The sequence below is a fragment of the Marmota monax genome, unplaced genomic scaffold (assembly GCF_021218885.2).
Source record: "Marmota monax isolate L192 unplaced genomic scaffold, Marmota_monax_Labrador192_F-V1.1 WCK01_AAM20220418_F8-fsc00024, whole genome shotgun sequence".
NCBI classification, from domain to species: Eukaryota; Metazoa; Chordata; class Mammalia; order Rodentia; family Sciuridae; genus Marmota; species Marmota monax.
Window position 1 is genome coordinate 3,989,444 of NW_026695224.1, and position 24,297 is coordinate 4,013,740.

Consider the following 24,297-nt stretch of genomic DNA (forward strand, 5'->3'; position numbering starts at 1 on the left):
TCCACTCCCATTATCACTCAGACTTAAGCCTGCACACGTGCACACTCAGCCACACACACAGCCACACCATAGTCACATCCGCTCTCCACTCACACTGTGACTCCCACACACTCAAACCATGACTCGCACAAACTTAAACACATGTGCACACACTCACATGCACACACTCACATACACACGCATTCACCTGCACCATCACACTCACACCCCCAGGGCCCCCCACAAGGCTATCTGCAGTGGCCCCTGCTGTCCCAGGCTGACCCCAAGACTTCAACAGACAGCGAGGACTGGCTGGAGAACCTGGGAGTCCCTGCGGCTGGTGCTGCGCGTGGTCCTCGGCCGTACCCACCACCCCGCTGCCCGCCCAGGCCCCTGCGACCGTGTGAAGACCCGCCTGACCCCAGCGGGCACGGCTGGCAAAGCTCTACCTGGAAGGATGCTGCGCTCCCAGGCTCCCGGCTGCGCGTCCTCACTTGTGCAGCCCAGCACCTCTAGGAACACGCTCCCGGAGCTGAGCGAGGGCACCGTCCTCCTGGGGGCCTCACGTTACAGGCCCTTTGGACGGGAAGGACGCAGCCCAGCCGCTGCCAGCTTCCCAGATGAAACTCGGCGGGAGGTGCCCCAGCCCCTGCCTCTAATCCCCAGCTCGCGCCAGCTGGGCTCCACAGGGTGCAGACAAAAGGGACCCAAGGGAGGGGATGGCTGGAGCTAGGACGGCCCCGAGGGACCTGCGGCCCCTGCCCCCCGCCAAGCTCAGACTGGCGCTTTACCATCTTGACATCTTAGCTCACTCAAGGGGCCACCGCACCTTCCCCGGGTGCCCAGCCCCCTGCTGAGCACCTTCTCACAGGCACCAAGGGCGGGAATCAGTGCCACGCCCACCGAGCGCCAGGAAATGATGAGGGGACAGCGACGAGACGGATACGAGGACACTTTCAGGCCTCTTGACCACAGTGTGGGTCTGCACCAGCTTCCCCAGGTAACGGTCAAGAAGGCCACACCTGTGCAGGTAAGAAGAGCAAGGTGGCCGCGGTCAAAGGCTCCAGGTAGTCAAGGCTTTTCTCTCCTTGTCGAGTCCTCCCTCGTGAGCAAGGCTGGGACATTCCAGGGCCCAGAGAGGCCCCAGAGCCCAGTGGAGCCCCCGCAACCTCCTGGAGAGTGAGAACAGAACGGCACCTTGCCCGGGGACGGGCCTGGACAGGGGCTCCTACTGCGCTTCCTCTGCCCCCCAAGCCCCTCACGCCACCTGGGGACCAGAGGGTACCCCAAGCCCTCGCTGCTCCTCCATAACGCCTCCACACCCCCAGCACTTCCCTTAACCCGCCAGACTCAGTTTCTACATCCAAAAACAGGAACGCATCATGGAGGAGTGGGCGAGAAAAGTTAATAGGAAAACCAATGTGACTCTATTGGCGTGCAATCCAGAAAAGGGCCTCGGCACAGACAGAAAGCAGATCCGCAGCTGCCCAGGAAGGACTTCAGAATCAGGCAAGGGGGGTCTTGGTGAGAAAACAGGAAAGCTCTCGAACAAGGGTGTGATGGGGGACCTCAGCTCTGCAGGCTCGCTGAAGAGCAGCCGAGCGTTGTGCTCGGAATAAGTGAACGTTATGTGTGCAAATTACACTTCAATAAAGCTGTTAAACAAAAGCACTATTTTGCCAATAATAATAATTAGTACTAATTAGTACCACTAGTGCTAATTTTAGCAGCTACGTGGATAGAGCACGCCCCGTGCGCCAGCCCTGTGCCTACCAGGTCTCTTATCGCAATTCGTTTCTTTTAATCCTCAAACAATCATATCTGATGGAACGTCCCATTTTTGCCACAAGAAAGCTAAGGCTGAGGGAGGTGGAGGATTTTGGCCCTGGACGCAGCCAGATGCTTGGGCACTTTGGCCGGACTGCATCTCCCAGAAGTGCAGGACCTAATCCACAGCCTGACACCAGTCACTCAACCGCTGGCCTTGACAAGGCAGAGCGGAACCTGCCGGGCACCAGAGTACCCAAGAGCCACCGCGGGGCTGGCTGGTTGGCTTTATTTTTCTGCAAACAAGTTTCGAAACTAAAGCAAAGCATATTATTCTAGAAGCAACAAAGTGAGCAACTGCTGAGATTATAATCATCTGAATTGAAATGAAAATAAGGCTCCTTAAGTGAAAAAGGCCCAATCAGAGGAAATGGGCATGTTGACATATAAAGTCCCAAACTCCGATTGCCCTGTTTAAAGCCTTTTATTCAAATAACACTCCACCCTGGCTGCCGCCGTCCCACCCGCTCCAAGTGCGTTTTGTGTGAGGGGCACTAAGCTAAGTGTTCCAGAAGAGAGCCAGGCAGGCGAGCAGGGGCCAAAGTTGTGACTCAGCTGCAGGGGTGTGGGCATGAGGTGAAGGTGCCCCCAAGATTCCCTTCCACAGGAGCATTCCAGAATTCAGGAAAGAGCAGCTTCAAGTAAGGTCCCACTTGACAGCTATTCACTCATACGTTCAAGTAAATACTTAAGTGGATTTACTCTGTGCCAGGCATTCTTCTAAGGGTCTACGTGTATTAACTCACTCAGTCCTCTCAACCGGTAGGTACCCCTTATTACCATTTTCATTGACCGAAGAGGAAAAGCCAGGGCACAGAGAGGCTCAGTAATTTGTCCAATGCCACACAGCTAGCCACAGAACCAGAATGGAAACCCACAACTCTAAGGTGGCTCCCTCCTTCGAGGAGAGGGGGCTGCGACACAAGAAAATCAACTGGGAGATACAGCGCCCAATGCCAGAACCTCAGCCTCCCCTCCCCTTCCAGAGTGAGTACCATCAAAGAAATACAACAAAATAAGTCGAAAAAATTGCTTTCGAAATGGAGATTAAAGACATTTAAAAATGACTAATCCTGCAAAAAGGCCTGGCAGGAAATGGGTTCTAGGAAGCTTTTGCTGTCTGCTACAGGAAAAGAACCAAAACAAGCATAAAAGAGGGGCGAATTTTTTGATAAAAATTCAATTAAGTACAAAAAAGAACATTAGCTGGGCCTCAGAATACATCAGCAGCAGAAAGGGGCCGGTGGGTCCCAGGCTCACGTGATCGCACTTGGTGACCACCGTGCCTCAGCCAGAGGTGGAGGCAGCAGGTGCGGAGGCCACGGCAGCCTCAGAGGCACCCCGAGCTGGACAAGCAGCAGGGGCAGGAGGAGGCAGACAGCTCAGTTCCTGGGGCCACAGGGAATGGAGGTGGAGCTGCAGGAGGAGGGGCTCAGAGCAACGGGGCTGGGGGAGTGGCTAGCCACAGACCCACAGGAGTGAGGCCTTTCCTGCAACCAAGGTCCCAGATGGAGGGGGGGGTGAACCCCTGTCTTTAAAGGAAGAAATTGTCCTGAAAGGATCACCAGGAGGCTCCCTGCCTTCACGGGAGGGTAAAACCAGCTGGGGCCCAGGAGACTCCAGGTCTAGGACATTGCTGAGCTGGGCCTTCTGTCCATGTGAATAAAAATATGACCATCAGTCAGGCCCCAGAGGTGCACACCCAGAGGCTGAGGCAGGAGGAGCACAAGTTCAAGACCAGCACAAGCAACTTAATGAGACCCTGTCCCAAAATAAAATAACATGGGCCAGGGATGTCGCTCAGTGATAGAATGCCCCTTCTTCCAATCGTCAGTACCACAAAATTATTTAATTAATTCAATAGAAAATGTTTAAATGACCATCAGCTTCCAGAGAGGACAACAGCTTGAGCTGGTCCCAGGAGTGAGGTTTCTATCCAAGTCCTCAAGTGACTCCTGTGCCCAGAAATGTGCCAGATGCTATGCAAGGGGTCACTCAAGTGTATCCTGCCTTGGCCCTGCCCCAAAGGATGGTCTGTGCTAGGGGCACTGGGCAGAGAGTCCATCTGGAGACCTGGGCCTCAGCTGCCTATTGTCATATGGGAAGCTGGAATTCATGGTCTCCAAAGTCCCTTCCAGATGTATAAAAAGGTCATCTGGTACAGTACTCCAACCATCCAGATTGTCTTCAGGGTAGTCACAAAAAAACCTGGCAATTCTTCACAAAGCTCCAAAAGACCTTTTGGCTACTAACCTATTTCTTTTGGAAAAAAATAAAATCACCAAGGAAATAAGTTTCCCGCAGAACAAAGTTCTGTGATGCTCCAAGTAGGGCCTCCCCTGCCCCCCGCGCCCCAGGGACAGGAATCACTATGGACTTTCCCCCAAATCAGAGAATGGGACCCTAGATTTGGGAAACATCTACGCCAAAGATTCAGATGATTACAGACCCATATGATACAGAGAGGCCGAGTCCCAGAAACCGAAGAGAACTTACAGGTAAAGTAAATTAATAGAGGTTGGTATTGTGTTAAGAAGAACCCACAGCCCACCTCTGAGCTCGGTAGAAATGAGTGCTGAAATCAGCTGGTGATGTCTGCCACGGGCAGAGGCATGTGGGAATGGATTAGTCTAAGGCTCTGAGAAAACTGGAGGAAGGAATCTTCTGCCTGCCAATACTGGAGCCTTTAACTAGGTTCCTCCTCCAAGAAAGGAGCTGCCAATCTTCTCTGAGAAATGAGGCTTTAGGGACAGTCTCCCAAATCCAGAGACAGCAAAGCTCGACAGATACTATGAAGTCGTGCTGGGGTCTAGGAAGGAGCTCCAGCTGGAGAGGTCACTCCAACCCCAGCTGGTGGCCAAGCAGGCCCAAGAGCCTGGGCGTCCCAGGAGAGCAGATCAAAGCTCAGCAGCGACTCATGACAATGCTGCAGGGCTGGAGCCTGCTTCGGGGCACACACAGACCTTGCTTCCTGTGGAGGCAGTCAGAACCCCAGCAGGTGTCCCCCCTGCAATCGCAGCTCAGGGGACACCTGGGCGTCTTCCTGACCTCCTCTTGGGAACCTGGCATCTGGAAGCCTACCTGGCAGAGGACGTGGGCCCTGGTCCTCAGTGCAGCCTGGGTCCTGGGACCATAGGAAAGGTGCCTTCCTCCTCTGAGCCTCTGCCTCTGTGACATGGACTAGGCAACCTCTGAGGCCCTTCCTGGGCTGCTTCCAGCAACAGTGCTGTGAGCGCCCCTGAGGGGCCCAGGCCCCCGCCCCCGGGAAAGCCCAGAGCAGAGTGGGGCTTGGAGACTGTGGCTGAAGATACAGGAGGCCCGACAGATCAGCTCCAGGCTGGGCGGGGTGACTTCACTGGCTCCATGTCCACCAGGGACTCGGGCCCCAGAGGAAGAATCTAGGCTCAATCTAGGCTCAAACTAGCCCCAGGGGACCCACAGACACCAGGTGCCCACCCCAGAATACTCCTCAACTCAATTACGTCCCTGCATGTAAAACGAACGTTGGTGCAGGGTGAGCATGAAAGGGATCTCAGAGCACCACCATCTTATTCCATTGACAGAAAAACAGAAAGCAACCCGGTAAGTGGCAGGCAGAGATGGAGCTGCACTCAGAACAATCATAGTAGTTACTGGCTATGGCACAGACCAGGTCTGAGCCAGGTCCTTCCTCAGCTGATTCTCACAATATCCTCGTGACATAGGTACTATTAACATCCATCCCCCTTTTGGATAACTGCCAACTGAAGCAGCAAAAAGAGAAGCAACTTAAGGGGAGAGGGTGCCGTGGATTAAACCCCAGGCCTCGTGCATGCGTGCCACTGAGGTCCGCCCTCAGTCAAGAAAGCCACTTCTCAGTACACAGAGACAGGCACCTGCTAACCACTGGGCCACACGGCTTTCCCAGACCAGAGTGCCAGTTTAGGTTCCACCGTGCTCCTCTTTCTTGAGTCCCACCACCCAACACAATGCTGGGCCCTCCAGGATGAGCCAGGTGAAGGTCCCTCGTTTACAACTTGCCACTGAGGCAAAGGCTTGTCCTAAAGTGGGCAGAGTCAGTGGTGGATGATCAGGCCAGGCTGGGCCTGAGGAGAGGCACCTACCAAGGCGGCTGGCCTCTCTCCTCACTGGATGGTGACTAGAGCGAGCTGCTTCAATGGCTTGCACAGAAACAAACTCAGAGGTCGGTGGGAAAATGATCTCCCCAAAGAGGCCCACATCTTAGCCCCTAGAACCTATGAATATGCTGTATTCCATGGTAAAATAGAATTACAACGGATAACCACTTGGCCTTAAAGAGATGATCCTGGATTATCTGGGGGGCCCACTGTAATGACAAGGGTCCTTAAATGCAGAGAAAGGTGGCAGAAGGCAGGGGGAGGTCGGAGTGATGGGATCTGAGACGCACCTAACCAGTAATGGCTGGTTTTGAAGACAGAGGGGAGCATAAGCCAAGGAAGATGGGCAGCCTCTGAAAACTGGGAACCAACTCTAAAAGAACCCAATTCCTCCACAGGTCCTCCAGAAAGGAACGCAGCCCTGCCCACACTTTGACTTCAGCCCAATGTCTGCATCAGACTTCAGACCTATGGTAATGGAAGGTAATTTTCTGTTAATGGCAGCCATAAAAAACTAATACGGAACTTGGTACCAGGAGTGGGGTGCTGCTAGGAATTGTGGGATTGGCTCTGGAATCAGGCAGTGGCCAGAGGCTGGAAGAGTTTTAAGGAGTATGATTTTTTTTTAAAGCCTGAAAAGCTATATTAACAGAAATATGGATGTTAATGACTCCGTTAGTGAAAAGGAGAAAGTTAAGGAACACATTCAGGAAAACCCAGATAACCTTAGAAAATACCTAAATCAACAAGAACAAACTGTTAAAGAGAAATGTGAATCCCAAAGGCTCTTATGGTGAAGTCTTATCAAAAAAATTAGGACTGTTATCTGAACTTGAAGAGAGGGGATGCTAGTTATTTGGTGGCAGAAAGCTCCGTGGAGTTATATCCTCCAGCTATGTGGGAAGCAGAACTTAACATGGGTAGACTTGGATATTTAGCTAGGAGATTTTCTAACAAAATGTTGAAGGTACCACCTGGTTTCTTCTTACTGTGTTAAGTAAAAAGGGGAAAACTGATGGGAAAATAAAAAAGAACTGTTAAACAAAAAGGAACCGGGAATAAATGATTTTGCAAATTCTCAAGTTGCCAAAAGACCCTTTTCAGGAAAGCCTGCTCTAGAGAAACAGCTGATTATCCACTTTGCTAATATCTTATGAAAATCAAAAGGTCAGAGGAATGAGTCACACAAAGACTCCTTGAAGACATGAATGGTGTGACTCAAAAGTCTCCTAGACCAAACCAGAGGGCATCGAGGTAACTCAGGTGTTACCTGAATTTCCCTGGAGCTACCTCAGCAGAATTCAAAGGTAGGGATGGAATTTTCTAGAAAATATCTCCAGAGGAGCCCCTTTTCTAATGGAACAAATACCCATGGTGTACGCAGGAGACCACCGGAAACGCTGCCAGGTTAGCCCAAAGAGGACAGAAAGAGTGCAAGATGAAAGACGTCTAGCGGACTCTCACAGTTTTGCAGGCGGAAAACAGGCCAACACGACCACTCAGCCGCAAACACGCGCTACCTTTCATGGAAAAAAAAAAAAAAAGGATGATTCAGAAGTCAAAGGCGCAGACCCAGAGGGTGGAGCTGTGAGCCATAGTGGATGAGATCACTACTGGACCAGGTTCAGATCCTGGCCCTGTCATACCCACAGGCAAGTAGATCCCCCTCTTTGTGCTTTCACTTCTCCAACTCTTAAGAGAGAAATCAGATAAATAGGTCTCTAAGTGCCTTTGTGGCTCCAACCATCTGTGATCAATTAGTGATGCCTGCTCTGGGTACAGACTGAGAACTATCAGGTAGTAGGTATCCGGGCTCGCCACTGTCTCCCCATTTTTATATATATATATATATATATATAATTTTTTTTTTTCATTCAGGACATATTTGAGGAAACTGCTTTGTATGCCTGATCCTCTGAGGTTTGCAGAAGGTACCTAGGTTCGTGGGCTGGTATCTGCCCAACCTCTTTGCTTGATTCATTACTATCTAAAGTTTGCCTTTGGCTGCTTTGAAATACATGGAGAGAAAGAAAAAGGAATCCCCTTTATGGCAGTAGTAGGGACTGTATCCAGACATTTGATTTCCCTAAAGGGACAGATGGGGGTGTAGTACAGGGATAAAGACCTGGCTTCTAGCACATGGAAAGCACAGCCCCCCTGGGAAAGCACAGGGGCGAGGTAAAGGAGGGTCTTGCCTCAGAGGTAGACCAACAGCCCATGGAGGTTACCAGAAGCTCACACGGCCCCGCCTGAAATCTTGAATTGGAATCCTGCTGTGAGCAAAGATGACAGCAGCTGGGGTTCACCCACCCCTCCTCCGGGGATCACAGAGGTCCTTACAGATAGGCTCTCATCACTGTCCCCAGTGAGGCCGCAGCAAAGAAAAGCAGGGACCACTCTTTCCATTCGAGGGGGCAATATCCTTGGGTGGGAGGCTTCAGGGACAAAGACCACCGGCATGCATGGGTCAGCAGGCCTAAGCTGGGGGGAGGGCGAATGCACTCTTGCCCTCGGGGCAACTTCTCTAGCTGGCCCTGATCCCAACTTCTGTTCCATCTCAAAGGTACCTTGGCACATGGCTTCAGAGAGCCCTCAGACCCCACAACAGCTTGAAAGCCACGGTCAGGCATGCTCTTCTTCTGCCAGCTCTGGGGGCTGCTAAAATGCCATGTGACCCTACATAGCTGTCATAGAGACCCCCACTAAACCTTCCAGGGAGCCAAAACCAGCATCAACTTGAAGAGACACAAAGATGATTGTAGAAAGACCTCAACTACTGATAGACAGCAGAGCCACGGTAAGGGCCCACATGGGTTTGCTCAGGACTCAGACTGGGCTGCCACCCATCCGCTGTGTGACTGTGAGCCAGTTGGTTTTCCTGAGACCCCATATTTTGCATCCATAGGATGGAGATAATAAAAGTAAACCGCTTACCAAGTGGTTAGTACGCGCACGCTCCTAAGCACCGGATCGAGGTTAGCTAAAGAAGACTGAAGGAGGTCCTAAGAATAACTTGCACTACCATCATTAATCAGAAACCCCAGCATCCAAATGGCATTTAAAATTTTACACAGCACTCACACCAATTAGCGCATCCGACATTTGCGGCAACTTTGCACAGTCGTGGAGGATGATGTGATGGTTTTTATCCAACTATTACAAGCAAGCTGGGTGCCATATACCCAGGCATCTTGGAATGGAACCCAGCCTTCGATCCAAGTAAATTTTCTCTTCCACACTCGAAAGTACCTAAGTTTTGCACAGTGAATTGTGTGATCGCCCCACGGATAAAGAAGCAGAACAGAGAGGCTGGGTCACAGCCTCACATCCCAAAGCAGATGGTCAAGGGAAAAGCAAAAAGAGGACTCCCAGCTCAGGGCCCTTAGCCAGGTGGACTGGGGTAAATGACGACCTGAGCAGCAGGTCACAGATCACCATGGCCGTCCGTCCTTCCTCTGGGTAGTCTGGGGGCCATCCAGTTATCGGTATTTTATTAAAAATGCCAACATTTTCAAAATAGAAAACCTTTTAAAAAAATCCACATTTGCTTCTTGCTTTTCTTGAAGAAGAGAGCAAGGACCTGGTGGCATGGGTTCTGCATCCTACATGGTGATGGATGCCTGGGGCTGAGCCTCGGCTCCCCTTCTGGACCAGGGGCATCCATTCACCTGATGGGACTTCCTTCCCATCCCGTGCGTCCCTCCCTGGGCCCTAAAGGCACCTGCGTTCACAGAGGCTGCGGGGCCAGCATTCAGGCTTAGGCTCCCAACTCCATCGCGTACCACCGATGTGACATCAGGTAGGTTTTAAATACTCTCCCTCTGTTCTACAGGGGAAGAAACCTGCCTCAGTTTCCCCCAGGTAAAACTGGGATAATAACAGTCTCAACTACCAAGATGTTTTGCAGATGGAATCCGTGAATATTCATAAAGTGTCATCTGTGATACACGTCCTGTGATGCATAAAATCATCCCTGCTCCTGGCTCCCTGCTCACCCTAAGGTGGTCGCAGGGCAGAGAGAGGAGAGAGGCGGGCGGGGGTGGGATGGTCTGTATGGACAGGAGACAGGGGTAAGATCCGGACTCGCTGAGCCCTGAAGGATATCCAACAGGGTCTAAGCCAAGGACCACAGTGACCTCTGCAGCAGATGGTTTTCAAGACGAAGGAACTGGACCTACATAAAAGCCCAGAAGGCCCCTGCTGTCACAATCCCGGGACATCCCACCCTAAGGGAGACTTCCAGGCCACCCAGCCCGACACTCCCACGACAGATGGAAAAGCAGGGCCCCGGCAGCTGTGCTATGGCTTGGACTCGGTCCCCAGGCTCCATAGTGAGGGGGTGGGGGATGAAGCTCAGACCCCCAGGACCCTGCTTCCCAGAACCACAGGGACTGCTGTCCCTCAGGGCTGCCAGACACGCAGGGCAGGGAGCAAGCATCGCCTTCCCCTTGAAGCTTCTGACCTCTCAGAATACACAGCCTGCCAGGCAGCTCCATCCCTTAGACAAATTTACTTAGCACTGATATTGCAAATGCAATCCAGCTCGAGTTTTATTGCAGAAATTAAACAGACTAGGAAAGAAGGGGGAAACAAGAAAGAAAGAAAGAAAAAGAGCCAGTACACGTCAACTCACTCGAGACTGGCTGTGATCAAACTCGCTAAAGAGGGACACCGCGATCCACTCCTGCCGGCCCCGCGGGCCCCCTCTGCCCTCCCAGAAGGATCCCAGAAGACTGGGTGCCCGGAGCCCAGCACCTGCCCGCCTCCTGGGGTGGGTCTCCCACGCGCCCCCCACTGTCCTGCCCACCTCTTCACAGGGAGCCAGAGCCTTGTGAAGTCATCTCACTGAGCCTCATGAAGTCACACCACCACCAAGGGCTGTCACGAAGGGCGCTGTGCTCGACTCGGGAGCAGGCAAAATGCTTTCGGGGTTGAATCACTGTTTTTCTTCCCTCCCTTTGGAGATCGGCAGAGCCCACGTGCGGCCGCGTTTGTGGACCTGGGACTGGAAGCAGCTGCGCTCTAATTACATGTAAAGTGTACCAAAACATCCCTTTTATCACAGGCTGGAAATCTGTTAGCATCTGTCTCTCCTTTGTTTCTTCCACAAGATACAAGCTTGTTTCTACATTTTTCTCACCTGTAGCGGTGATTAAAATTCATTATAAATGAAAGGAGTGAACAGAGAAACAAGTTCCTCTGTGTACCGTTCTAAACTCAAATTAGAAACAGCTGTTTGCTAATTCATGCAGTGATGTTTTGTCGTGCTCTGTGAATCAATAATAACTCACCCTATTGCTGCAGAAATTTTTGGATAATCCGTATATTTAATGCGACGTTGGGTTCCCCAGGCAAGGCTGCGACGGTGGGGGGCGGAGCTGCGACCTGGCTCAGGCCCCCGGGAGGGGACTGGGACTCAGCGCTCTGGAGATGCCTCCCATGGTCCCACAGTGAACCCCAAATCAGAGCCGCCCAGCACCTCTCCCCCTACATGGGCTCTGGAAGGACCACAAGGAACCCTGAACCCGTCGCCTCCTCGCCTTCCCTCCCCCAGCACCACCAAAAAAAAAAAAAAAAAAACTCAACTCTGATTAAACACAAACCACACACATCCTCCAGCCGCCGGAGGGAACAGCAAAATTAAAAGTCTAATTGGTACCCGGAACAATTTAAAACTATTAAGTATAGGTGAAGCTTTTCTGTGAGAAAATAATCCTCTGATTGGGATTAGGCGTGTTTGGATAGCGTTCCTCCCGTGCGTCTGTCTTAGCTGCAGAAGTTAGAGCTGCGGCATGGAATTCCTTGCAAGATCTGGAAGTGTTCAGGCATGCCCTCTGCCAGCTGCAGGGACAAAGTCCACGTGGTGTCCTGAGCTGCATCCCCTTCCGAGGCTCTGGAGCATGCAGGGAGGGAGGGAAGTGGGCATCACCTCTGGAGGCCTGTCCTACCAACTGGGCGCAGCAACCCTGCTCTGTCCCGACTAACATGCCCATCCTTCAAGACACTGCCTCCAGGAAGCCTTCTCTGGCTTCCTCTGCTACCCCGGCACCCCTCCCTGACCTCAGGGCACTGTCTGTTCATATGTGAATGCTCGGGGTGCCCCTGTGTCTTCTGATTGGCTCTAGGGAACAGTCACACTGAGCCCTCTCTGTGGCCAGGCACAGCGCCAAGCTCTTGCCCTCTCCAAGTCCTCACCTCTGTCCTGCACAGTGACCACCAGCACTACTTCCCCCGAGTTTACAGATCAGACAACTGAGACTCAGCAAGGGCCCTGAGTTCCACGGCAGTTAGCTGGAATAGCTCCATCTTTCTGCAGAGATAGGGAGACCACCTACTGTCATCAGAGAGGCAGCTGAACATGCCTCACAGGGTCCAGCGTCAGACCTTTGTTCAGACTGTGGTGCTTACCACGAATGCCCTTCCACCTGGTCCCCTGCAGGGTGCAGGCCTAGGTGGGCTCATGCTCACCTGTACGGCTATAAGGAGCTTTCCCTCGAGGTAGGCCAATGGTGCCAGTCAGACCCAATCCCGAACAGGAACGGGTGAGCCCGACGAGGTACCTTTTTGGAAGGCAGGAAGCGACCACACTGGGCTTTCAAGACAAGAAAAAGATCTCCACGGACCCCTGGAAGTACCTACTGTTGGGTGCAGAGCAGGCTGAACTGTGTTGTCTGCAGGGCAGGCTGAACAGATGTTGGCTGCAAGATAGCCCACGCACTCAAACCCCCCTCTATCTGGTCCTTTATCACCTGTTTGCCTCAAGTCTGAACATTCAACCCTGCTCAAGGCTGAACACTTAACCCCCCCTTGGGCCAACAAGGCAGCTTGCAGACCCAGAGGCCCCATTAGATTTGGGCTATAAAAACTCCCTCCTGCCAGCCCCCCCCCCCTCTCTTGCTCTCTCTCTCTTGCTATCTCTCTTGCTTTCTCTGTCTCTCTCCTGTGTGCGCTTCCCCTCTATCTCTCTCTCTCTCTCTCTCTCTCTCTCTCTCTCTCTCTCTCTCTCTCTCTCTCCTTCTTTCCTTTCTCTTTGTTGCACTGCTGCAATAAAGATCTTTTGGTTGCTCTGAGTGTTGTGGTCACTTTCCTTTCACCTACCATGGTTAGAACACATGATTTGGGGGGACAGCCTGGATGGTTTTAATGGCACTGATGCCGAGAAGACCAGCGCCCCTCGATTCCCTGAGCGATCGTCCCCCCAGGTCAAGAGCTAGGGTCCTGGTGCCGACTCCTCTGTACCGTTTCCACATAGACAGGAAGGCCTCCAACTCAACTTTCCAGAATCTCTGGCTGCAGTGACGTGAGCACGGGGGTTTCTTTGGTTTTGTTTTTCACTCACTTTTAAAGTTTCTGTCAACCTACAGCAAAGGACCCTGCCTTCCTATTTGCAAGATGAAGTAAACAGATTCATTTGAGAATGAACTTAGAGAGAAATGCTAGGTGAGCCCTAGCACCAAAACTCCCAGCAGAGGTACACAGAGGACCAGAGTCTGCGCCCCATCCAGACACAGGTGGGAGGCCTGATGGGTGGGAGTGAAATTGGGAGGCAGGCGCTCCCGAAGTCACGAGAATCCACCGTGCGGTGCAATGTGAGCCCATTAGGGAGACCTTGGACACCGAGTAGAGGAGCCCCAAACTCTATCCTGCAGGACCAGGGAGCCACCAAGGGAATCTGAGCTAGTGAGTAGACACCAGCAGGAGCTGGACTTTGGACCTCTCATCCTGGCCCAGGGATTTCTTCGGGGTCTATGAGCAGAACCCATTTCAGGGAAACCTGTGAAAAGGTTCCCCAATGCCCCAGAGGTCTGACCTGCCCGGATCCAGTGTCCATGGAGGGGATGACCCTACGCAATTTGCATGGAGTCCCATTCCCAGGGGGACAAGCGCCGAAGTCATTGTGAGAAGCAGAAGCCACCACACTCCCCTGAAGAGCCCTCTGGGGCACTGAGGGTGGGGGACACTATCCCCCATAAGTCCACCCCAGCCAGTGGTGGAGAGAATCATAGTGCTCCCTCCCTGGACGAAGGAGCCACAGTGACCTCAAATTGTACACCTCGGCCCCCAGAAAGATGAGGCAGGATCTGCTCCCATGGAAGGGAGTGTGGCGCTAGAAAGGCCAGGACAGCAGGTGGACGTTCACCTCAAGGTCCTCCGGAGCTGAACCTGCACTCTGAAATTCCTTCTCCCCAAACCGCCCGGCCTTTGCCTTGGGGGGCTGATGTCCGGGGCCAGGGCTAAGTGGGTGGGCGAGGGGGGGTCCTGCTCACTGATTCAGTGCTGCCCCTCCTCACTCCCCCTCCACGGCCCCCAGTCAAAGGCCTTCCGGTTTCAAGCCCTGTCCCCCCTCTACAGTGCCACACTGCTGACCTTAGAATGAGCAGAACTGACCAGCTGAGGTGCAGGCTCCCCCTCCCCACGATCATGGCGAGGGCTTTACCCCACCCAGTGCAACCTGCCCCCCCACACCCCTGCGTGACAGCCCTTTGCCTTCACCCCAGGGAGCCTGGTCCCCGGGGCCCTGGGGAAGGAGGGGAGTGATGTCAGGATGTCACGGTGAGCCTAGCCCAGCTCCCCAGGGAGCAGACATGCAAAAGAGGGCCCCACTGTAGGCCCCAGAGCTGCAGGGGAGGACTCCTGTCCTAGGAACCTGCTGCACACCCGGCCCCACCTTGACAGTCCCCCACCCCGAGGCCTTGCCTCAGAGACCACGCACAGCTCTTTCAGCTCACGGCAGGTGCCAGGGGAGGTCACAGGCAGGGCATCAGGGCGGGTCTGTGCCAGGTTGACTAGGTCTCTGCAGATCCGAGCTCCTATGCTCCCAGGGGAGGCCCAGGGAGAATGAGCCTCATCGACACCAGAGCTGCGTCCCTTGGGCCCCGCAAGGTCTGGCTGGCCTCGGCAGAGTGCAGCACAGCCCAGTGGACGGCCCAGGGTCTCACACCTGGCTGGGTCAGCACTGGCCTGGGCCTCCGAAGCTCCAGGTCCTCCTCGCCTCTTCCACAAAACGCAGCTGGTTGTGTGACTTCCTTGCTGGAGATGTGGACAGAGGGAGGGCTCAGGAGAATGAGCAAGCAAACAAACAGACAGCCGGTTCCAAGGACAGGGCAGGGATGTGGCCAGGGATAGAGAGAGCCTAGCCCACCAGGCCTGGGCTCAATCCCGGGTACCAAAAAAAAAAAAAGAAGGGCTGGGGTTGTGGCTCCGTGGCAGGGCGCTCGCCTGGCACATGAGGCCCTGGGTTCGATCCCCGGCACCACAAAACAAATAAATAAATAAAGATTTTTTTAAAAAATGAAAAAAAATCAGATTGTAATTTTTTTTGCAAAATCCAGTATTGTAGAAAAGTACATGGTGCTGCTAAGCTAAAACTCGGCTTAGAGATGGCACTGAAGAGTGATTAATATTACATTTTATCCATAAATTATACATATTATGTAAGTGCACATCTGTGTAATTAAGAACATCTATTATTTGTCTCACATGTTCTTATTTACATTCATCTAATCTGACCACTTATTATTACCGGCCCCATTTTACAGATGAGAAAACAGAGGCTTACAGAGATGCATCAGCATGCCCAGGGTCTTGCAGGTGAGAGATGGCAGAGCTGGGCTTTGGATGCAGGTGCCCTGTGCTCTTCACCATGGTGGGATGTGAGTGTAAAGACACGAGGTCTCCGGGAGAGCGGCAGGCTGAGGGATTCACTTAGGGACAAAGCACTGTCCCAAGGAGCCAGCTTCCAAAGCGCCCAGTCGGGACGGGCAGCCAGAGATCCTGAGGGGAGGCCTGGATTCCCCCCAGGAATCTTCAAATCAAAGGAGCCTGGAGACCCTGGCTCCTGCGGAGATGACTTACAGGGCACCCAGCGCAGGCACGAAGGTCCAGGAGAACCATGCCGAGGGTCTGCAACAACGCTGCACCCCCAAATCGGCCTCCTCCTTCCCTGCCCCCTCGCTCCTGCTTCTTGGAAGCACCTCCCCAGCATGCAATCCGCACGCGAGCCCTGCTGAGGCCCAGAGTTCAGATGGCCCGTGTGCAGCAGTGACCTGAGGTGCTGGGGGCGGGGGGCACCAGGCGCCGCTTCCTTCGGGCTCCTCAGCCCACTCCCTGCCCACACCAGGATTTGCACCCCAGCACTCAACTCAGTCCCCTGGATCACCTAACAATGCTACCTCCCGGAGCACAGTCCTGAGGAACGACATGGATCAAATCGTGGGTGTGGAGTGTTTGTCAGGCCCATTGAAGGAAGAGTATATTATTTTTAAAATGCACACACTGCCTCTGAGCTCTGCACCCCCAAAAGCGGCCCCCAAAACCCACGGGTGGCCCTGCTGTGGCTCAGCTCTGGGTTCATTCCCCTCTAGGCTGCGTCACCAGGCTGGTGGCCCACCTCAGTACCCACCACATCCCCAGCACCATGCCGGGAGAGAGGCCAGCAGGAGAGAAGTGGCCTGGGCCCCACAGGAGGACGGGCATGGCGGGGGGGCCCTGGGCTTCTCAAGGATGTGCTGGAGCCAGGCACTTGGTGGTCCCCATGGCCCCTTGGACTCAGTCAAATCTACAACTTAGCAGAGAAAATTTCCATTTTTCCTGGATTTCATGTTTCAGCCTCCAGAAAAATCACCATGGTGGCCTTTGCTGCCGAGCCATGAAGCCTCCACGATTGGTGGTGACCAGCCCTGCCCACGGCGGAGAGCAATTTTCCAGGCCAGGGGAAGGGTCCTGGGTACAGCAGCCGGGCCCAGGGCCACAGTGAGATGAGGAGCCCCAGGGCTTTCCCTGACCCAACTTCCAATGTGGGGTGTGGCAGCTGAAGTCCAGACATCGAGGCCACAGCAGTGGCCCTGACAGCTTCCCAGCATTGCTGTCCCCTGCCCAGGATCCCATCCCACCCCTGCCCTCCTACCTCTGCCTCCTGAGCCTGAACGGCACTGTCCCCTTAGACTGGAAGCAGGACCTCCCTCTGCCCACGGCGCCTACACTCACAAATGAACCTGAAACTCACCAACACCATAAGCCACACTCACTGACAAGTGTCAGGCTTGTAAAAGTCTATATGACGTGTCTAAATGCACACATTGTTAGTCCTAAGTGTCCCACTTGTTTCAGTGCACTGGAACGACACAGAATCCCTTTGTTGGGCCCGTTTTGCAGATGAGGAAAATGAGTCGCAAAGGGCTGAAGAGACCTCTGGGACCACCTGGCTCTCTACCCGTTGTATGTGGGAGGATACTGTGGCCCTGGAGGTCTCGGGGAGGACTTGCCTCATGACAGGATCCGGTGGGGCCAGGAGGAGTCAGAGCCTGGCCCACCCACCGCTGCATGACGGACGGATCACTTCAGTGTCACTGGACGCTCGGGATCCCCATGCCCACACTCACGGGCACACACATGCTCAGGAGTGGGCTGGGGAGAATGACATCAGGCAGGTGGGTAAACTGAGGCCACCACTGGTGGAAAGTGACTGATCACCCAGGATCCTGCACATGTTTGGGGGTTCACTGCCCTCCCTGCAGTCCCAGCCTTCTCCCCACAGGTGGACCCGGGACAGTGCCAGCCCAGCTCAGGAGAACAGCACCCCGGAGGGAGGTGCTGGGCCCCGCCTGCCCCGGCCTGCTCCACTGTCCTCGGCAGGTTATCAGCTCATCACAGTGCCTGGCGCTGGGGGACCCTCAGCACCTGCTGGAGAGAACGTGATCCTGCACGTCAGTCACTTTGGGCAGGCGTCGGTCAGCAAGGAGCGCAGGGCCATGAAGGAGGGGCACGCTCCTGGCTCCTCCATTCGGCTCTCCAGCTTAACAGCTGCACTTGGTCCTTCTCAGCCTCTTCTAAGACAGGGTTAGGATTCCTCGCAGGTGCTCTTGGCTTAGAACCGACTGAAGACAACTCGGATAAGTCCTGAGTTCCTGGGTCCCGGGGAGCCCCACAGGCACCTGGCAATAGCTCTCTGCTTGAGGAAGGGATGAGAGGATCCTGGCCTCCAGGAAACACCCAGCACCAATGGCATGGATGGACGGATGGACAGAAGGGTAGATGAATGGATGGATGGATGGACAGATGGGTGGATGGATGGATGGATGGGTGGACAGATGGGTGGTTGGATGGATGGATGGATGGATGGACAGACAGACAGATGGACAGATGGAAAGAGAGGATGGATGGATAGATGGATGGATGGATGGATGGACAGATGAAGATGGATGGATAAATGGGTGGATAGATGAACAGATGGATGGGTGGACAGATGGACAGATGGAAAGACAGACAGATGGATGGATGGGTGGATAGATGGATGGGTGGATGAATGGACGGGTGGATGGATGGATGGACAGATGAATAGATGGACATATAGATGAATGGATGGGTGGATGGATGGATGGATGGATGGACGGATGGATGGACAGATGGAAAGACAGATGAATGGATGGATGGACAGATAGACGAGTGGGTGGATGGATGTACAAATGGATGGATGGATGAACGGACGGTTGGACAGACGGATGGATGGATGGACAGATGAGTGGATGGATGGATGGAGACAGATAGAAAGAAGGAGGGACAACATGGTGGAAGTTCAGGCTTGGTCTACAGAAGGCATTCACTCTGGTATAAGCGACTATCTAAATGAAAAACTGAGAAAATGCGTGCAGGAGTGGATGACTGGCGGAGTGACCACCACAAGCCGCGAGGAGCTCCTCCAGGGGCCACTGGGAGGCAGAGGCCTAGGAGCCACGGTGGCGGCTCAGCAGTGCATACAAGGTCCCGTGCCCCTGCGCGATGGCAGAAGGCAGTTCGTCTGGGCTTCAGAGTGGCCTGCATCTGCCATTCTTTTATTTGAATGAAATCTCTTGGCGCCAAGTAAGAGCAAGGCTCTGAGCAGGGGTGAGAGGCGAAAACAGAAGGAACAGCCCAGCTACCTGTCTTGGCCTGGATCCCCAGAGAAATGGCATTAAAACAAGGAGACCCCAGGCAGGGAGCGGGGAGTCCTATTTTTTTCAGACCAAAGCAGAGCAAATGGACAGATTTAATAAGATAACAAGCTAAGAGTCCCTGCTCTTAAAGAGACAGACTCAGCAATGTGACGGGGGGCGGGGGGGAGGGCTTGCATTTTTTTTTCTGGTAAGACCCCTAAAGCGAATGCCTCCATGCATACACACCCTGGAGGGTCAGGGTGTCAGTGTCTTCCCCACACACCAGATTGGGACGTCCCAGTCACACCAGAGACCTCCTGACGTACCCAAAAGCACCCACAAACAGTGTGCCCTCCACCAGGAACGCACAGGCAAGCCGCCCCCTGTAGGTTTATCTGGGAGAAAGACCAATGCAAGTGCAAGTGGGTGTCACCCCCTGCCCAGCCTGGGTGTCTCTTCTCTTGCCAAGTGCTCCCACTCCTCTAAGGAAGGCCTTGCGCTGTTCATTTGTCAGCCATCCATCATCCTCAAATATTTAGGGAGCACCTCCTTAGTGCCAAGTTGTGGTCCCAGTGCTGGGACAGCAACACCAGCGGAGCCTGGCCCCTGGGGGCCGCATTCCAGGGGCATCAGGTTTGCATAAAAGAAAGGCTCTGGAGACCGAGAACCCAGGTTCAAATCAACGCCACCACTGGCCAACTGTGCCAACCAGGAAAAGTCACCACCCTCTCAAAGCCTCCTCCAGGGCAGGGAGCAGACAAGGTCTTTTTCTGGTCGGGTTTGGGTGAGGATCAAATCAGACCATGCAGGCTAAGCTCTCTGGCCCCGCACCCAGCACACAGGGATGTTCAATAAAGGTGCCTTGTGTGCCATTTCTAGATCAGTGGTGGCAAATGTGGAGACTGCTTGGAGACCCCACGTGCCCTGCTTCCCAGCCTCCCTTCCCATGAGCATCCTCAGATCACCACCTCCTTACGCCACCCCTGCTGAAGTCCTAAAAGGAGAAAGCCAGCCCCACTATCTCAACACTGAGCCCAACATGAAACTAAACCTAGAAGGGCCCTAGAAGGAGCCAGTCCACCCTACACCAGGACTTAACACCCCTTCTACAATGAAGTTTTGGTCTCTTCCAGGTAGCATATTCCCTTCTGAACTCTCTTCAGGTAAGAAGAAATGATCTCACAGGGCGCCGTGGTGCACACTTGTGATCCCAACGACTTGGGAGGCTGAGGCAGGAGGATCACAAGTTCAAGGCCAGCCTCAGCCACTCAACAAGACCTGTCTCAAAATAAAAAGGACTGGGAATGTAGCTCAATGCCACAGTGTCCCTGAGATCGATCCCCAATGCCAAGGAGAAAAGAAACAGGAAGGAAGGAAGGAAGGAAGGAAGGAAGGAAGGAAGGAAGGAAGGAAGGAAGGGAGGGAGGGAGGGAGGGAGGGAGGGAGGGAGGGAGGGAAAGGGGAGAGGAGGAGGAGGAAAAGGAAGAGGAGGTAAAGGAGGAGGTAGCGGTGAAGGTGGAGGAGGAGGAGGAGGAGGAGGAGGAGGAGGAGGAGAAGAAATAATTGTCTCATCATGAGCCTTAAGGGAGTGAGTGCCGACTACCTGTTAGGGGCAGGAATAACAGAAAGAAAGAAGAAGACAAACAGTGAGTCACCTGTCACCTGGCAGCCATTTGTTAAAGTGACATGGCAATTTACATTTAGTCCTTCAACAAATATGAATAAACGCCTCCTCTACCAGCCCTGTTCCCGGCTCTGGGGACAGGGCAGGAACAAAACGAGGCCCTTGCCCTCAGAGAGCTTTCGGTGTAATGAGGGGAATCTGGCCCTTCCTTTCCGGGTGTAAGGCAATAAATCAACACAGAGCTACTTAGGTGGAGCTACGAACACGCAGGGAGGGTGGGGCAGGAGGCGGTACACTGGACACACCACAGGGTGACCTGACGCCATCAAGGACGTACCCCAAGGCGGGATCTAAAGGAAGAACGTTCCAGGCAGGAGACTAACAGGTGTGAGCCCCGGAAGCTGGGGCATGCTACCTTGGTACATTTTCTGAGATGCAAATGAGGTGCTCGGGGTAAAAGCGAGGGTCCTGCCTTCAGAGTTCACAGTCCAAGCCGTGACCCCCAAGACCCCACAGGGACCCCAAATCCAACCCCAACATTGACTCACTGTGTGACCTGATGCTGACCTCTCAACCTCTCTGGTCTTAGTTTCGGCAACTGCTCACCAGGACTGCCTCAAGCGGGCGCTGGCAGGGTAGGGAGGACTCTGGGGTCCTCTGAGTCTGCTGGTCTGTGTAAGACGCACCCACCATTCCTCCTACCCCACAGAGCCATTCTCCTACCCGTGCCAGCAACACCACGCAGGATTGGTACTCCTGCCAAAATAGCTATTAACCCAGTAGCCAATAATAACACGTTATCCTATCAATTTGCTTCTGAAACGCTGTGTAATTGCAGAACCCAAGTTTGCCATCTCGGTAGCCTGGTTACGACACAAACAGAAAGAAACTCACCAGTCCCTTCCCAAGGCAGACGAGTGGCCTGCCTCGAGAAGCACCACTTAGCGACCCCACCCCCGCCCGCCCCTCCAGCCAGGCCCCACGGAATCCACCAGAATCACAGTCTGGTGATCAATAGACCAGAGGCCGTCTCCCTGTCCTCTTGGTATGTCACCTCTCTGATCAGAGAGGGGACTGCTGCCTGGGATGTGATGGCTTTGTGGGTGACAAGGTCAGGCCCAGAAGCCAGCACTCAGGCGGCCTCCCTGCTGGCCAGGAGCCACGGGGCAGGAAGTGGGACAGACAGTGAGCTTGCAGAGGGCTGGGAGCCAAGGGACCCAGAGGAAAGCTAGCTATTAGGGGCGCCCAGCTTGAAGGGCACACAGACCCCCAAGACGCAAGCCAGGCGCCTTGCGGGCAGCCTACGGGGTGCCTGAGGAGGGGAGAAGCCAGAGGGTGGTGCCAGATCCAGAAACCAGGGTGCTCCCCAGGCACGGCCCTGGCTCCCCACTGTAGGACGTGACACAGGTCTGACACCCGGTCACCAGTGCCTGCTTCACAGCCTGGGCCACACTCCACAAAGTTTCCGTCTTTCTGGATTTGATCCACTCCGAGCAAGCACTCCGCTCTGAGGGCGCCCGAGCCTCTGATGGGCCTCTTGGCCTCCTGCGCAGACCCCAGCCCGTTTTATTCACCCTCCCCCGGGGCCAGGCCACCGTGCCCCTCTGCTTACCTCTCCCCCTGCTCACCAGGGCGGCCGGGGACAGGCCAGCAGATGCCAAGAGGGCTGGAACCTGAGACCAGGTTCCCGGCACCGGCAGCGGGACAGGCGAGGGCTGGAGAGGCACTTCCCGCTGGCCCACGGGTGACCTCAGCCACGGGACGCATCTCCACCCGCCCCGCCTCGGCAGGCCAGGGAAGGATGGGCCAAGGGCTGCTCCCGCTGCGGTGCTTGGCGGGGAATCCAGCTAGCAGGAGAGGAAGGGCCTTGGGGAGGGAGGGGGAGCACATGGGGAGGAGAAGACAGGCCAAGGCTCAGGCCACGCGGCCAGATGTTGACCCAGTTGAGGGCCCCAGGCCCCAGGGCGCCGGGGAAGTCCTGCCTCCGCCCGCTCTGAGAGTCTGCAGGGATGGAGGGGCTGGAGCCCCCCCTGCCAATGCCTGGCCCCAAGGTTGAGGCCAAGGGGAGGATAGCAAAGGGGCTCCCGGCCACCGCCCTGTCTGCCAGCACAGGGTGGGGGACAGCCCCTCGGAGGCCCTGGGTGGGGTGGGTGGGGTGCCGTCTGCAAGAAGCAGTTCTCTGCAAATGGAAACCAGGCCTTGGACGCCGGCCTGCAGCCCCGTGCAGCTCCCGGGGACCCCCTGGCTCTGAAGGTGCCCCAGCCAGAGGGGACGATGGTGTTAAAAATGGACCAGCTGGGAGGGGACTGGCCACTGGGGCAGGGCCAGCTGCATCTGCCGTCCCTCCTGTCTGTGCCCGAGGACCCTCCGTGGTTGGCACATCTTTGCCCCAGGCCTGCTTGTCCAGAAGCGCTGTAAAAAGTCAACTAAAGGTGCGATTTTCTTTCCTTGGCTTCCCTCTGGGCAGTGGTCAGTTAGGTTCCTGGCAGAGCTGGGCCTGGGGACGAGGTTGGCCGAGGGGCAGGTGTGCGCTCCCCCACTCCCCGCATATGATGCTGGTGCTCGGGCTTCAACCCTCCAGGCCACCTCCTCAGCCCATAGTGGGGAGTACAAGGAGGGGAGGCTGCCTGGGACACAGGACTCAGCAGGCAGTTCACAACGGTGGGACCTAGGCTCTGATATCCAGAGCTTGGAATGTAGCAGGTCCCTTGGTGCAGGTGACCCAGTGTCACCCACCCACCCACGCATCCATCCATCCATGCACTCGTCCAGTTGTGCAAGTTCTTGCCCACCAGGCAGGGGACCACTCGGGCAGTCTGTGGCCTACAGCTGAGAGAGGGTGACAGTCTTTGGCTGTGTTGTGCTGTTTGCTGTGACCAGAGAAGTCGGCAGGGCTGAGGGAGCACGGGGGCTTTGTGGCAGAAGAAACCCCCACACTGAGACCAGCAGAGTGAAGGCTGACCAAAGCAGGGAGGTGAGCCTAGGGAGCACAGTTCCAGGCTGTGGGACGGCCACGTGCAAAGACCAGGAGAGGCTCAAGTCAGCTGGCTCCATTCAGCCCGGCTGTGCACACTCAGCCACAGTGGGTGGCCCACGCCTGGCCTCCCCGCCCCCACTCACAGACACGGGGGCCCTGCTGGCACCTCTGGAGGCCGATCCCATGAAGCAGAGTCAAGCCCTCTCTTTCCCAGCCGAAGTTCATGTTAAAAATGTTTTCATATGTTTATTTTTAAAGGAGGATGGGAAGAGAGAAGGGAGACCTGAAGGTCTTTTTCTTTTCAAAGGGGGAAAAAAATTAATAAATAAATCGAGCCTCAAGAAAAGGGCATGGAAAGGTCTCTGCATCTGTAACCACTGAACAAATTAAAATTAGCTCATTTAATCAGCTCCTAATGGCCTGGCTGTCCCGAGTGGGCCGCGGAACACAGCAAACTTCACAGCAGAGACGAGCAGGCCAATGTCAGTTTATCCTACAACAAAGGGGCTCTCTAAATAGTGCCATCAGAACGCAGAAGGCCGCAAGAGCCGGGGAGACGGAACGCGGCCCCCCAGATCCTGGGCGGCCCCCTCCTCCCGGCTTCGTCCCTTTGAACGGAATTGTTCTTTTGGCTTTTGTTCTAATTATCTAAACATGTGTGGGACTCTGTTCTACAAAGAGTGTTTCAACCAGCAGAGGAGGTAACTTGAGCCCCCACCGTCCATTCCCCGGGCCCCGCGGCTAAGCACCCCCCCACCCCCATCTTGAACGTCAGCCTCTGTCACACGTGGGAACACACGCACAGACACACAGCCACCTACGTGCACGGTGGGCCGTACACACGCACACTCGGTGACAGAC

General features: G+C 54.6%; 1 protein-coding gene across 6 annotated transcripts in view; it reads right to left on the reverse strand.

Annotated features, from left to right (window-relative positions):
• Znf423 (zinc finger protein 423) overlaps positions 1-24,297 on the reverse strand; it is a 318,197-nt gene that overhangs the window by 131,398 nt on the left and 162,502 nt on the right. The window contains exon 1 of one of the 6 annotated variants that reach the window (XM_046434938.2): positions 22,072-22,229. The exons of 4 other annotated variants lie outside the window; for them this stretch is intronic. The gene's annotated coding sequence lies outside the window, so the exon portion shown is untranslated. Of the gene's footprint in view, positions 1-10,731; positions 10,822-22,071; positions 22,230-24,297 lie in introns of those variants that run through there. One more of the 6 variants, XM_046434939.2, reaches the window with a different exon arrangement.